The sequence below is a fragment of the Triticum aestivum genome, chromosome 1D, assembly GCF_018294505.1.
Source record: "Triticum aestivum cultivar Chinese Spring chromosome 1D, IWGSC CS RefSeq v2.1, whole genome shotgun sequence".
Classification (NCBI taxonomy): Eukaryota; Viridiplantae; Streptophyta; class Magnoliopsida; order Poales; family Poaceae; genus Triticum; species Triticum aestivum.
Window position 1 is genome coordinate 427,789,185 of NC_057796.1, and position 14,849 is coordinate 427,804,033.

The window sequence follows — 14,849 nt, forward strand, 5'->3', positions numbered from 1 at the left end:
ATGAACTATTTTCCAATAAGGGAGCAGGTACAGTTACCTCATCAAGTTCTACTTTCCTTCCACTCACTTCTTTCGAGAGAAACTCCTTCTCTAGAAAGGATCCATTCTTAGCAATGAATGTCTTGCCTTCGGATCTGTGATAGAAGGTGTACCCAACAGTCTCCTTTGGGTATCCTATGAAGACACATTTTTCCGATTTGGGTTTGAGCTTATCAGGATGAAACTTTTTCACATAAGCATCACAACCCCAAACTTTAAGAAACGATAGCTTAGGTTTCTTGCCAAACCATAGTTCATACGGTGTCATCTCAACGGATTTAGATGGTGCCCTATTTAACGTGAATGCAGCTGTCTCTAATGCATAACCCCAAAACGATAGTGGTAGATAGGTAAGAAACATCATAGATTGCACTATATCCAATAAAGTACGGTTACGATGTTCGGACACACCATTACGCTGTAGTGCTCCAGATGGCGTGAGTTGCGAAAATATTCCGCATTGTTTCAAATGAAGACCAAACTCGTAACTCAAATATTCGTCTCCGTGATCAAATCGGAGAAAAAAAATTATTTTCTTGTTACAATCATTCTCCACTTCACTCTGAAATTCTTTGAACTTTTCAACTGTTTCAGACTTATGTTTCATTAAGTAGATATACCCATATCTGCTTAAATCATCTGTGAAGGTTAGAAAATAACGATGCCCGCCGCGAGCCTCAACACTCATCGGACCACATACATCAGTATGTATGATTTCCAACAAATCTGTTGCTTGCTCCATTGTTCCGGAGAATGGAGTCTTAGTCATCTTGCCCATGAGGCATGGTTCGCAAGCATCAAGTGATTCATAATCAAGTGATTCCAAAAGTCCATCAGCATGGAGTTTCTTCATGCGCTTTACACCAATATGACCTAAACGGCAGTGCCAAAAATAAGTTGCACTATCATTATTAACTTTGCATCTTTTGGCTTCAATATTATGAAAATGTGTATCACCACGATCGAGATCCAACAAACCATTTTCATTGGGTGTATGACCATAGAAGGTTTTATTCATGTAAACAGGACAACAATTATTCTCCAACTTACATGAATAACCGTTTTGCAATAAACATGATCCAATCATATTCATGCTCAACGCAAACACCAAATAACACTTATTTAGGTTCAACACTAATCCCGAAAGTTATATGGAGCGTGCGATGATGATCATATCAATCTTGGAACTACTTCCAACACACATCGTCACCTCGCCTTTTACTAGTCTCTGTTTATTCTGCAACTCCCATTTCGAGTTACTACTCTTAGCAACTGAACCAGTATCAAATGCCGAGGGGTTGCTATAAACACTAGTAAAGTACACATCAATAACATGTATATCCAATATACCTTTGTTCACTTTGCCATCCTTCTTATCCACCAAATACTTGGGGTAGTTCCGCTTCCAGTGACCATTTCCTTTGCAGTAGAAGCACTTAGTCTCAGGCTTAGGTCCAGACTTGGGCTTCTTCACTTGAGCAGCAACTTGCTTGCCGTTCTTCTTGAAGTTCCCCTTCTATCCCTTTGCCCTTTTTCTTGAAACTAGTGGTCTTGTTAACCATCAACACTTGATGCTCTTTCTTGATTTCTACCTTCGTCGATTTCAGCATCGCGAAGAGCTTGGGAATTACTTTCGTCATCCCTTGCATACTATAGTTCATCACGAAGTTCTACTAACTTGGTGATGGTGACTAGAGAATTCTGTCAATCACTATTTTATTTGGAAGATTAACTCCCACTTGATTCAAGCGATTGTAGTACCCAGACAATCTGAGCACATGCTCACTGCTTGAGCTATTCTCCTCCATCTTTTAGCTATAGAACTTGTTGGAGACTTCATATCTCTCAACTCGGGTATTTGCTTGAAATATTAACTTCAACTCCTGGAACATCTCATATGGTCCATGACGTTCAAAACGTCTTTGAAGTCCCGATTCTAAGCCGTTAAGCATGGTGCACTAAACTATCAAGTAGTCATCATATTGAGCTAGCCAAACGTTCATAACGTCTGCATCTGCTCCTGCAATAGGTCTGTCTCCTAGCGGTCCATCAAGGACATAATTCTTCTGTGCAGCAATGAGGATAATCCTCAGATCACGGATCCAATCCGCATCTTTGCTACTAACATCTTTCAACATAATTTTTCTCTAGGAACATATCAAAAATAAACACAGGGAAGCAACAACGCGAGCTATTGATCTACAACATAATTTGCAAAATACTATCAGGACTAAGTTCCTGATAAATTTAAGTTCAATTAATCATATTACTTAAGAACTCCCACTTAGATAGACATCCCTCTAATCCTCTAAGTGATCACGTGATCCATATCAACTAAACCATGTTCGATCATCACGTGAGATGGAGTAGTTTCAACGGTGAACATCACTATGTTGATCATATCTACTATATGATTCACGCTCGACCTTTCGATCTCCGTGTTCCGAGGCCATATCTGTTATATGCTAGGCTCGTCAAGTTTAACCTGAGTATTCCGCGTGTGCAACTGTTTTGCACCCGTTGTATTTGAACGTAGAGCCTATCACACCCGATCATCACGTGGTGTCTCAGCACGAAGAACTTTCGCAACGGTGCATACTCAGGGAGAACACTTATACTTTGATAATTTAGTGAAGGATCATCTTATAATGCTACCGTCAAACAAAGCAAGATAAGATGCATAAAGATTAACATCACATGCAATCAATATAAGTGATATGATATGGCCATCATCATCTTGTGCTTGTGATCTCCATCTCCGAAGCACCGTGCTTGTGATCTCCATCTCCGAAGCACCGTCATGATCACCATCGTCACCGGCGCGACACCTTGATCTCCATCGTAGCATCGTTGTCGTCTCGTCAATCTTATGCTTCTACGACTATCGCTACCGCTTAGTGATAAAGTAAAGCATTACATGGCGATTGCATTGCATACAATAAAACGACAACCACATGGCTCCTGCCAGTTGCCGATAACTCGGTTACAAAACATGATCATCTCATACAACAAATTATATCACATCATGTCTTGACCATATCACATCACAACATGCCCTGCAAAAACAAGTTAGACGTCCTCTACTTTGTTGTTGCAAGTTTTACATGGCTGCTACGGGCTTATCAAGAACCGTTCTTACCTACGCATCAAAACCACAACGATAGTTTGTCAAGTTGGTGCTGTTTTAACCTTCGCAAGGACCGGGCGTAGCCACACTCGGTTCAACTAAAGTGAGAGAGACAGACACCCGCCAGTCACCTTTAAGCAACGAGTGCTCGCAACGGTGAAACCAGTCTCGCGTAAGCGTACGTGTAATGTCGGTCCGGGCCGCTTCATCTCACAATACCGCTGAACCAAAGTATGACATGCTGGTAAGCAGTATGACTTATATCGCCCACAACTCACTTGTGTTCTACTCGTGCATAGCATCAACGCATAAAACCAGGCTCGGATGCCACTGTTGGGGAACGCAGTAATTTCAAAAATTTCCTACGCACACGCAAGATCATGGTGATGCATAGCAACGAGAGGGGAGAGTGTTGTCCACGTACCCTCGTAGACCGACAGCGGAAGTGTTATCACAACGCGGTTGATGTAGTCGTACGTCTTCACGATCCGACCGATCAAGTACCGAACGTACGGCACCTCCGAGTTCTACACACGTTCAGCTCGATGACGTCCCTCGAACTCTGATCCAGTCGTGTGTTGAGGGAGAGTTTCGTCAGCACGACGGCGTGGTGACGATGATGATGTTCCACCGACGCAGGGCTTCGCCTAAGCTCTGCAACGGTATTATCGACGTGTAATATGGTGGAAGGGGGCACCGCACACGGCTAAGAGATCTCAAGGATCAATTGTTGTGACTCTGGGGTGCCCCCCTACCCCCGTATATAAAGGAGCAAGGGGAGGCAGTCGGCCAAGGGGAGAGGCGCGCCATAGGGGGGAGTCCTACTCCCACCGGGAGTAGGACTCCTCCTTTCCTTGTGGGAGTAGGAGAAGGGGAGGGGGAAGGAGAAAGAAGGAAGGGTGCGCCCCCCTTCCCTAGTCCAATTCGGACCAGACCATGGGGAGGGGTGCGGCCACCTTTTGAGGCCTTTCTCTCCTTTCCCGTATGGCCCATTAAGGCCCAATACGAATTCCCGTAATTCTCCGGTACTCCGAAAAATACCCGAATCACTCGGAACCTTTCCGAAGTCCGAATATAGTCGTCCAATATATCGATTTTTACGTCTCGACCATTTCGAGACTCCTCGTCATATCCCCGATCTCATCCGGGACTCCGAACTCCTTCGGTACATCAAAACTCAATAAAACTGTCATCGTAATGTTAAGCGTGCGGACCCTACGGGTTTGACAACTATGTACACATGACCGAGATACGTCTCCGGTCAATAACCAATAGCGGGACCTGGATGCCCATATTGGCTCCCACATATTCTACGAAGATCTTTATCGGTCAGACCGCATAACAACATACGTTGTTCCCTTTGTCACCGGTATGTTACTTGCCCGAGATTTGATCGTCGGTATCTCGATACTAGTTCAATCTCGTTACCGGCAAGTCTCTTTACTCGTTCCGTAACACATCATCCCGCAACTAACTCATTAGTCACAATGCTTGCAAGGCTTATAGTGATGTGCATTACCGAGTGGGCCCAGAGATACCTCTCCGACAATTGGAGTGACAAATCCTAATCTCGAAATACGCCAACCCAAGAAGTACCTTTGGAGACACCTGTAGAGCACCTTTATAATCACTCATTTACGTTGTGACGTTTGATAGCACACAAAGTGTTCCTCCGGTAAACAGGAGTTGCATAATCTCATAGCCATAGGAACATGTATAAGTCATGAAGAAAGCAATAGCAACACACTAAACGATCGAGTGCTAAGCTAACGGAATGGGTCAAGTCAATCACTTCATTCTCCTAATGAGGTGGTCTCGTTAATCAAATGACAACTTATGTCTATGGCTAGGGAACATAACCATCTTTGATTAACGAGCTAGTCAAGTAGAGGCATACTAGTGACACTATGTTTGTCTATATATTCACACATGTATTATGTTTCCGGTTAATACAATTCTAGCATTAATAATAAACATTTATCATGATATAAGGAAATAAATAATAACTTTATTATTGCCTCTAGGGCGTATTTCCTTCACTAGTATGTACAACTACTTGCTAGTATAGCCCTGTAAACCAGAAAGGAGTATTTGCCCTTCTAGAGATTTCAACAAGTGACTAGACTACACCGAGACGGAGTACATATGGAGCAAAATGAGTGAATGTGCACCGTAAATAAATATGTACTAGTTCTATCGTTTTCCTCTCCGAGGTGCACAATATTGAGTATACCGACTAGTCTCTTTTTGACACGCATTTACGTTTTTTTACACAGTACAGACGCAAGCGCTCATATACACGCGCATACACTCAACCCTATGAACGCACACACACACGGCACTATCATCTTGAAATTTATGAAGTCACCATAGGCACCTCGTCGTCGACGGGTCCATAGGTGCTTGAATGCCAAGGAGGGAGAGGGTAGCGGTTCCGGAGACGTTGAACGGTCAATGATGCATCCTCAATTACATGCAGAGAGAATTAATTGGAGAAGCATGAAAGAGCCAGCACGATGTGAATGCAACAGAGTTTGGACTCTCATATAATAAAGGCGCCCCACCACTCCAATCCATCTACTCCCAAGTCTCTGCGCAACACTGCTCACTCCAATCCAAGACCAAGTGACCAGAAGCCCCAAGCACCTATGGAGGCGATGGACGCAGTCGGCTGTGCCAAATCATCCAAGGCGCCGGCCTGGGCCCCGCACCGCGCGGCGTTTTCAGACGGTGCTGGCGACCGCAAGCATCGTAGCCCTCACCGACGCCAGCTTCGCCTCTCGCATGGATGACATGATGGTCAACTCCATCCGCAAGTTCACCGCCGTCAAGAAGCGCGCGGACGACCTTGCCGTACTGCTCCAGCCCGCGCGCCCAGGCTCCTCATTGCCTGCCACCCTCATCGGCCTCCATGGTGACGAATTCTTTCAAGCCCTGGTGGCCCTGCAGGTGCCAGAGGTCGCGACGAAGAATGTGCACCTCGAGGCCGCGCTCGCCGCGCAGCGCCTTGCCATGCAAGAAACCGTCGACATGCACATCCACGTCTACGCCTCTACGGTGTAGAGTGCCCTGAGGTTGAGCACACAGATGATCTACGTACGTTCAAATACGATCAACCGTGTGACAGCAGTTCCAAATCGAGAGGGAAAGGCGAAGAGTCGGTGGACGGTTGCCAGTTTGCCACGGTACACGAAGAGGCGCCTCAGCCTACACGTCCTTTCGGAAATTGTACAAAAGGACTCGCCGTCTTCTTACTGCACCTGCCTTTGGGTGTATGACACGTGGGTCCAACGGGTGGCTGGCCAACCTGTCATACAGCCAAAGGCAAGTGCAGTAGAGGGGCGAGGAGTAGATGGCCAACACGCACGTGAATTCAACGTAGTCTGCACTTCTCATATAAAGGCTCCCGCCAGTCCAATCTACGAAATCCTACGCACGTACGCACCTAAGGGCAAGAGTGATCACTCCAATCGCAAGATCAGTTGACTAGAAGCTAGACCCATGGAGGCGATGAGCGCGAGCATCAGCCGGCTGTGCCAGATGGTCCACGACTCCGGCCTGCATCCTGGCACCGAGGAATGTCTCCAGGTAGTGCTTGAGGCTGCCAGGGCGAGGGGCCGCTTGGACGACAGCTTCGTCTCCTTGTTCGACGAGGTCCTCGTCGGCTTCCTCGACAAGTTCACCGTCGTCAAGAAGCTCGCGGACGACCTTGACGTACGCCTCCAGCCCACGCGCCCAGGCTCTGTGATGCCTGCCACCCTCAACAGCCTCGATGGTGACAACCTCTTCGACGCACTGGTGGCCCCGCGACTGCCCGCCGTCGCGCCGGAGAATGTCCGCCTCGAGGTCGCACTCGCCGCGCAGCACCTCGCGCAAAAAGACACCATCGACATAATCACCCACGTCTACACGCAAATCGTCCACAAGGACTACTACATGCAAGAGGAGGACAATAGGACGCTGGCCTTCTTGGACCGCAGGGCAACCTTGGACGGCATTGTTTAGAAGCACGTTGAGCTTGCCGCCAACGCCGCTGCTCCTCACACGTCGGTTGGTGACCCGGTGCACTAGGGCGTGAGGATGTCGTTGATGGATCCGTATGTATCTTTATCTTTCCGTCAAATCCATGTAGTAGTATATGGTACTACTAGTAATTATCTTACCATTCGCATCAACTTCATAATTTTCCTACGTACTCCATGCATGAACCGTGCCAGAACCAAACTTCTCATTACTCTAGGGAAAATCGTTATTTCTATCTATCGGTCGCCCCATGGAGCATAACCAAATTTTACAAGTTACAAGTTCAAAAGGAAAAGCCTACCGTGTTCGCGTCGCACCCCCACACGGTTTGTCCGGCACGCCGCTCAAGGGGGAATGCGTGATGTGTTGCATTTTCACTTACAAGTGGGACCGTAGTTGAGCAAACCGACTATCGGCAAATCCCCACCCCGCTCACCGCGCGATGGCTGAGAAAACAGAAGGGAGAAGAGATGGCTGTAGCTAGCACGGACTCCAAGAAAATTGGTGTCGGATGGGACTCGTGTGGGTGGCGTGTGCCGGACTGCTGGACATGAATGCTAGTTATGGCCCATGTCACCCCACTATATCGAGGTGCTGGTTACTCCACTATATCAAGTACGTAGAACAAATTTCCTGGAGTCCGTGCTCGGCCATCCTCTATCTCTCTTCTCAGCCAGCCAGCAGACGCACGGAGCCCATCGTCTGTTTGCTCATATGCAGTCCCACATGTCAGTGAAAACACAAGAGGACCCACTGAACCTGCACATCTTTCACCTCGACGTGTTGGTGATGAAAAACAAATCCAATAAAGATCTTCGGTGGCCGCTTTTGGAGTTACTCAAGAGTAGTAAGATTCTATTTACAGTTTAACCCAAGATGCACATCACGTGGCTTCACCTACCACTCTATTTTCTTGCATGACACGACCTGGATGCTAGATGTCCCACGTGTCGGCAAAAGGAGGAAGAACTCGACCAAATCTTCTGTTGTGCTCTCGGATTAGACTAGTTGTGCCAACTTAAAATTTTATTGTGTGGAATGGATGCGAGTTTTGGTATTGGGAAGAAGAGTACAATGATATATTGATAGAGCACAATTTAGTAGATGTTCTAGCACTTTTAGCTAGCATAGAGGCTAGAGATGAGACTAGTGCACTTGTTGATAGAATAGAGGCTAGACACGTCTACTTCTTTACACTCGAAGAAGAAAGAAGCACGCAAGATCGAGCCTCCGCAGATCAACAATGAATGCATCGAGAAGGTACTAATCCAACTTACAGGAGCAGTTATGGAAGTTGGGTATCTTCTAAAATGTATTCTTGTGGTTCTTGTTTTCTTTGGTCATGCTTTTCTAGTCAAAATTTTGGTGATGTATTTCCATGTACCAAAAAATCAATGATGAAAAAAAGATATGTGAATAGTACACATACTCAATGACAGAGCACGGGATGGTAGCCATGGACATGGTCGGCCCTTTTTGAAGAGAGTACTAATAAATAACTTTGATGTGTCCCGTCAACTCGCAGAACGACGAGAAGCTTGCTTACTACGCCTTCTCCCTCGCCAACGCGTGCGCGGTGGCTCGCAGCACGAGGAGAAACTTTTGCTTACAAGCGGTGGACGTGCAGCAGTTCATTTGGTGTCAGATTGCCAGAAGTACTACTGTAGTACCATCATTATTGTTCGACTTCCGGAAGAGGAGAAGAGCCAAGCGCAAGGTCACCTACTAACCTAGTACAGTACTACTATAGCCAAAGCTGGTCCACCTTTTTAGAGCATGGTTAATAAATATAGGCGGCTCTTGCAGCGGCACATCATTTAGAGCAAGTACTCTCTTCGTAGGAACAAAGGAAGTGAAACAAAAGTTGGAGTGGATGCTAGATTGCCAATTAAAAGATGATTACATAGGAAAAAAATCCTATAGCATTCTATCCTATGAATCAAACGACCAATGTAGGAAAATTATGAGGGGGGTCTCTCCAACAGTGTTCCTGGGCTCGCACCTAACATCACGGTGGTCGAACTTGGAGTCATTCATCTGGTACACGTGGCATCTCAGATCTGGACACAAGGTGACGCGACCTCTCACTTCCTCCGCCATTTGAAGCGGCGCGCCGGTGGAGGGCTAGCATACTCCAATATTAGGTTGGCTCTATGTGATGTGGCAACTTCATATACTAACCGGATGCTGGCTATACTACTACGGTACTCACACTCCAAGAAGTGACTCGAAAACCATTCATAAATTGAGTCTATGACATGCATTCGCAACTGAAATGTACCATTCATTAAATACAACAAGTCATCAACACACAACGACAACGAGGATACATGTTGGATTATAGATTATTTCCAACAAAACATTCTAGCAAATACTAAAGTTTTCATCACACAACAAATAACAAGCAATGAAATGAACTTCAACTCAACCAATCCTCGGCGTTGGAAACGCTTGCTTTGAACCATAGATGCTCTGGGAAGGGCCAGCTATTGACAATATCAAGAGCAACGCAGGACTGATCATCCAGGCTGAAGCGGCATATATCAGGACCAGGGTAGGGAACCACCAAAATGTCCGAGGTATAGATACAGTTGCTTCTCATAAATGGTAGTAACGTTGTGTCAACAGCAGCTGGATCGCCTTTCACCATCATTGGATAGTTTGGTCCAAGGAAGAGCGAGTTTGTTCCAAGACTATCAATACTGAACCAGGGAGAAGGTGTTTGCGCTAGCACACTAGTATCCGTCCTGAATACCATGCAACGGGTGTTGGAATAGGTCAGGAGAGGGCGACCATGGGAGACAACACCTGCTTCCTCAGTAGTAACAGTCTGAGTGCACTGTATACAGACAAGAAGAGGTGATCCATCGGAATTAGTTGCCAGGCGCCACTGAGTATATAAGTTCTGCTCCTCCTCATGCTCGTGATCATCACCATCGTCATCTCCCCCTTGCTTATAAATTTTTCAAGTATAGGTGGTGGAATGTTCACAGGACCTTGGAAACACAAGAAGAAGGTTAATTAGTAAAGGGAAACTTGCTAACCCGCATGCATGTGGATGAAACAATTATAATTACGGTGGAAGACAAACGTACCGAAACTACGAGGATCCCATGCAAAAACAGTGCCACGAGTGGTGGCAGCAAACACAAGATCCTCGTATTCAATTGCATCACAGTACACATCCGTGTATAGAAACTGATTTTTGAGCAATATCCATCCAGTCGAACCACGAAGGACGGCAACAAGCTTGTCGAAGATAGCAACAACTTGATAGTTCTTGTAATTCCAAGAGCGGTTGGGAACTCGACAAATTGCTATCTTCAGTAGACGACAGTCACCATGATTGTATTTGAACATACGTAGATCATCTGTGTGCTCAACCTCAGGGCACTCGGAGATTTTTGGAAGTGGAATCCGCTGACGAGTGTACACATTCACAAGTTCCCACTCGCAATTGTACCCAATATAAACATCCCAATCTCCATTTGGGCCAGCCCAGGACTTACCCTTAAACGATGGCATCTTGACATCACACGTATCATTATCAAGCGGCATCAATTTGCACAAGGCGAGGCCTCCGTCGTCCACGCCCATGCGAACATGCTTATAGCGAAGAAGATAAGGGAGATCAAACCGCTCCTAGACCCTTGGGTTCCTTGTAATGATGTTATTAGTTGAGTCGAGAATGGGCTTGAACGAACCTGCCATGCTAGCCGAGGTGATGACGTCGCACCGATCAATGAGTTCCCCCACCACGTAATCTTTCAGATCGGGGCAAGAATAACGGGGTCGTTTCTGGTTTGTTCCCTCCATGGAGAAGACGATCGAACAATGGCAGAAGGAAGGGTGAAGGCAAATGGAGGAGGGAGGAAGAGCGTGCGACAGCAGTTCCAAATCGAGAGGGAAAGGCGAAGAGTCGGTGGACGGTTGCCAGTTTGCCACGGTACACGAAGAGGCGCCCCGGCCTACACGTCTTTCGGAAATTGTACAAAAGGACTCGCCGTCGTCTCACTGACATGTTGGAATGGGACCACATGTCAACGAAACATCGTGTGTAATTTCTCATGCAAAATGGGATCTGGCCGCGTTGGCCGAGGTGCCGCATTATTTCTCGGCTTTATTTTTTTAATGGCGTGCCGTTCAGTTTTGAAGCACGACTAACTGGTACTGTTTGCAGAGAAAATATAAACTACTCTACCACTACTCCACCTCTAGTACTAGTAGTATAAAAAAGATATATAGGTTGGAGCTTCAGAGCTTTCTTGCTCAGGGCTGCCCACTTGCTTCTCACACTATCACCCTCTCTCCAGATCTAAAAAAGACAGCCTCTCTCTCCCTCCTCACCGGTGGTCACAGATCCGCCGGGGAAGAAAAGGACGTGCAGTGTTGACGCACTCGTCGTCGGTGAGCGAGGTCACGCACTGACGACAAGGCCATCCTCTCAGACCTAACGCCCGCCGACCCTCAGGTATGCTACCTCTTTTCGAACCATACCCTTGTTCTATTGCCCCATCTGCCATGTCGCTGCATGTGGGTCTTTTTCCACTCCACCATCTTCCCAATTTGCTATCCTCTGCTCTGCTGGTCACGCGGACGAAAACCTTAATTTCACTATTAAAGGAAACCCTACTTCATGCAGACTAATCCATGTCTGGGTTGAATAAGGAAAGGAAGGGAGACTGTACTGTCCAAGAGAGTAGGCATCGAACCCGCATCTAGGTTGAGAAGGGGAAAATCAGTAGCTAAGGAACGAGTCTCGTGTCTCTTGGTTGAAGAAGGGTAGAAAGGCATGACAACGCAATAGAGAATGACCAGGTCGATCGGTTTGTTGTCCTCACATAGGAAAAAGGTGGCTAAACATAACAAAAATGGGACGTAATCCACATATGCTGCCTGGATATTTGTTGCTCTGGGCAACCATACCTCCCTCACCACTCTATGCGTCCGTGGAGGTACATCGTACTGGTGCGCCCACTGTCCGAATGGGCCTCGCATGCTCTTAGTCTAACTTTTTTGATGTTAGTATAACGCCAGCAGTCAAGTCAAGCAATGCTACTGCTAAAGTGATGCCACATTTAACTAATGCCACACTCAGTCTAATGCCACCGATAAATTTAAGCAATGCCATTTAATGTCACTGGATTATTTCAGGGTTAGCTGTTGATTGTGGATGTATTAAAGATTTTTCAACTAAGGCATTCTAATGATGTTGCACAGCCAGTATACCAACGATGAAACTTGTTACTACCTTCAGATTTTTGCACTGTTAATGCTTATAGATTACATACCTCACTTTCAAGAGATAAGTTAATTTTTTTGTACAGTGTCACCAAAATGCCAGGGCGCTGATGTCATTTTATTTTAGTTAAACTACACAAAAAATTATGAAGACAAGAGGAAAGGTTAAGAGTGGGCACCTCCTCTTCCGGCCGTTCTCTTGATTCGTTCGATCAAGTTTTTATGTTTGATCGATTATCAAGATTGGGATAGCAATTTTCTGGCCAACACTAGGTGCTTCATTGCTTTGGTCTGATTATACAATGGGCATCATTTTGCCTAAGTTAAAGTTTGTATTCCGAAAATAGTCTCGCTGTGTGATCAAGAGAAGACCAAATCATATTGCAGTGGATGTTCCTCCATCATGTCTGGTTCATTCCCATGGTTCCAGCTGTTGGTGAAACCACTTACGTTTGCAAGAGGAATTGTAGACTTCACAAACAAATTTGTCATTCAGTCTGCACTGAATGTTGGCCAAGAGAAGCATCCATGTTAGTAGGAAGAACATATGTTTTTTCTAGATCTTTGCTTTTGGAGCTACATATTTGTATATGATCTGTGAATCATTGAGATGCATTCACATGTTGATCTTATGTATGGGAATCGTACTAGTTGGTTTTAGTTGTGGCTGATCTTTGCTTTTGGAGCTACATATTTGTATATGATCTGTGAATCATTGAGATGCATTAACAGTTCCTTATATCTGTTCGCTCAGTGTTTACAAGTGACCGATCGATCACTAGCTAGCCTACTAATGCGCTCCTGGCTGTTTTAGTTGCGATGCAAGATCTAAAGTGGCAGTTTTTTGGATAGACAAGCTGCTCCCTCTAAAGTGGCCTACCTCTGAAGAAACTGACAAGCTGCTCTGAAGAAAATGCCATGCGAATCTGAAGAAACTGCTAGCAAAAACGTTCGCAAATGCCCTTATCTCCCAGCTAAAGTTCATCAATTAATGCCCTCGGCTGCGCTCGTTGCATGCTGCTCCGCGTACTGGCTGCGAGCGATTTTGAGTGCCCACATGCAACCGGCCGTAATTAAGGCAGCTAACTGATGCGAAAAAAGATGCGCTTTAATTGTTGCAGCCTTTTAAATCCGTGGAATCATTATTGACAAGGAGGGAGATGATTCGAGTGCACTCGTTTGACCGTAAGGCCGGCGTGCGACCCAGCACGGACGGGACGGGACAGCACAGTCAGAATTTCAGTTTCTCTAGTTTTCCACGGCAAGCTGGCGCGCTAAGCCATGGCTGCTTCATTATGCATTGAATTCCGATGACCGTCGCGCTACCTTCCACTTATAAGTACTGTTTCTCGGCCTTCTATGGTGGCACCATGACCCAACTCACCCTATCCTCATAAGCCCCCACCCTGCCCGACGTTGCTCGCCACTTATCCTCGCTCTCGCCACGTCCGGCATGCCCCCGCTCGTCCGCGATAAGCGTGGCCGGAGGCGGTCACCGCCGGAACTAGTGTTGGAGCGCGACCGCCTGGCGGAGGAGCAGGAGTTGTTGGAGCGCGACCGGTTGGCGGATGAACAGCGTATCGCCGATTTGCGCCGCCAGTGGGACATGGAGCAGCAGCGCACCGGCGCTCTGAGTCGCGAGCAGAGCGCCTGCACGTGGGCCGACTACGTGGAGGCCGGCGCTGGGCAAATAGCCCTGGAGGCTGTCGGGCAAGCACGCGTTCGCGACGCCGATTTTTACTACCAGCTCGTCAAGTGGGTTTCCCGCTTAGAAGCCGAAGCTTCGGTGGACCACGCTGGCATAGAAAGGGCCAAAGCGCGCGAGCAACGCGCCCTATCGCACCTCTGGCAAGTCCGAGGCGAGGCGGAGGACGCCGGTGCTGGTGTTTAGCATGTACCACAGATGGCGGCTGGCATCGTCTAGTTTGCTAAGAGTAAGTTAGTACTTGTACGCTACTAGAGTATTAGTGGAAGTAGATAGTTAACTTGGCTATGATGGTTGCCAACGTGGAAGTTCAGTACTCTATATGTGGATCAGACCTGTTACTTTGCTCTGAATGTTGAACTTTCCGTTTGAACATATGGAATGGGCTGTTATTTTTTTAAATGGGTTGTATTTGTCCTCCACGGGTTTAGAGGCTGACTTGTGGGCCTACCAAGTTGACGCGTACACAACCAGGAGATGATTGTACGTGGAGAGGATGACAGCAAGGACGCAAGCAAAGTGCCTCCTTATTTCAATCCAATAAAAAAATGGCTCCTCGTAATGGATTTTTGACATCTGGATCCCATGCCATTGCCAACGTAGTCAATAAACGAGAGAGTTGCACAACGAGCGGCTGACATCAGGGACCCAGCAGCTCGCCCAGTTATTTTTGTTTTGGGTTAATTTGATAAATGCCACTCCAAATCTGGTGTT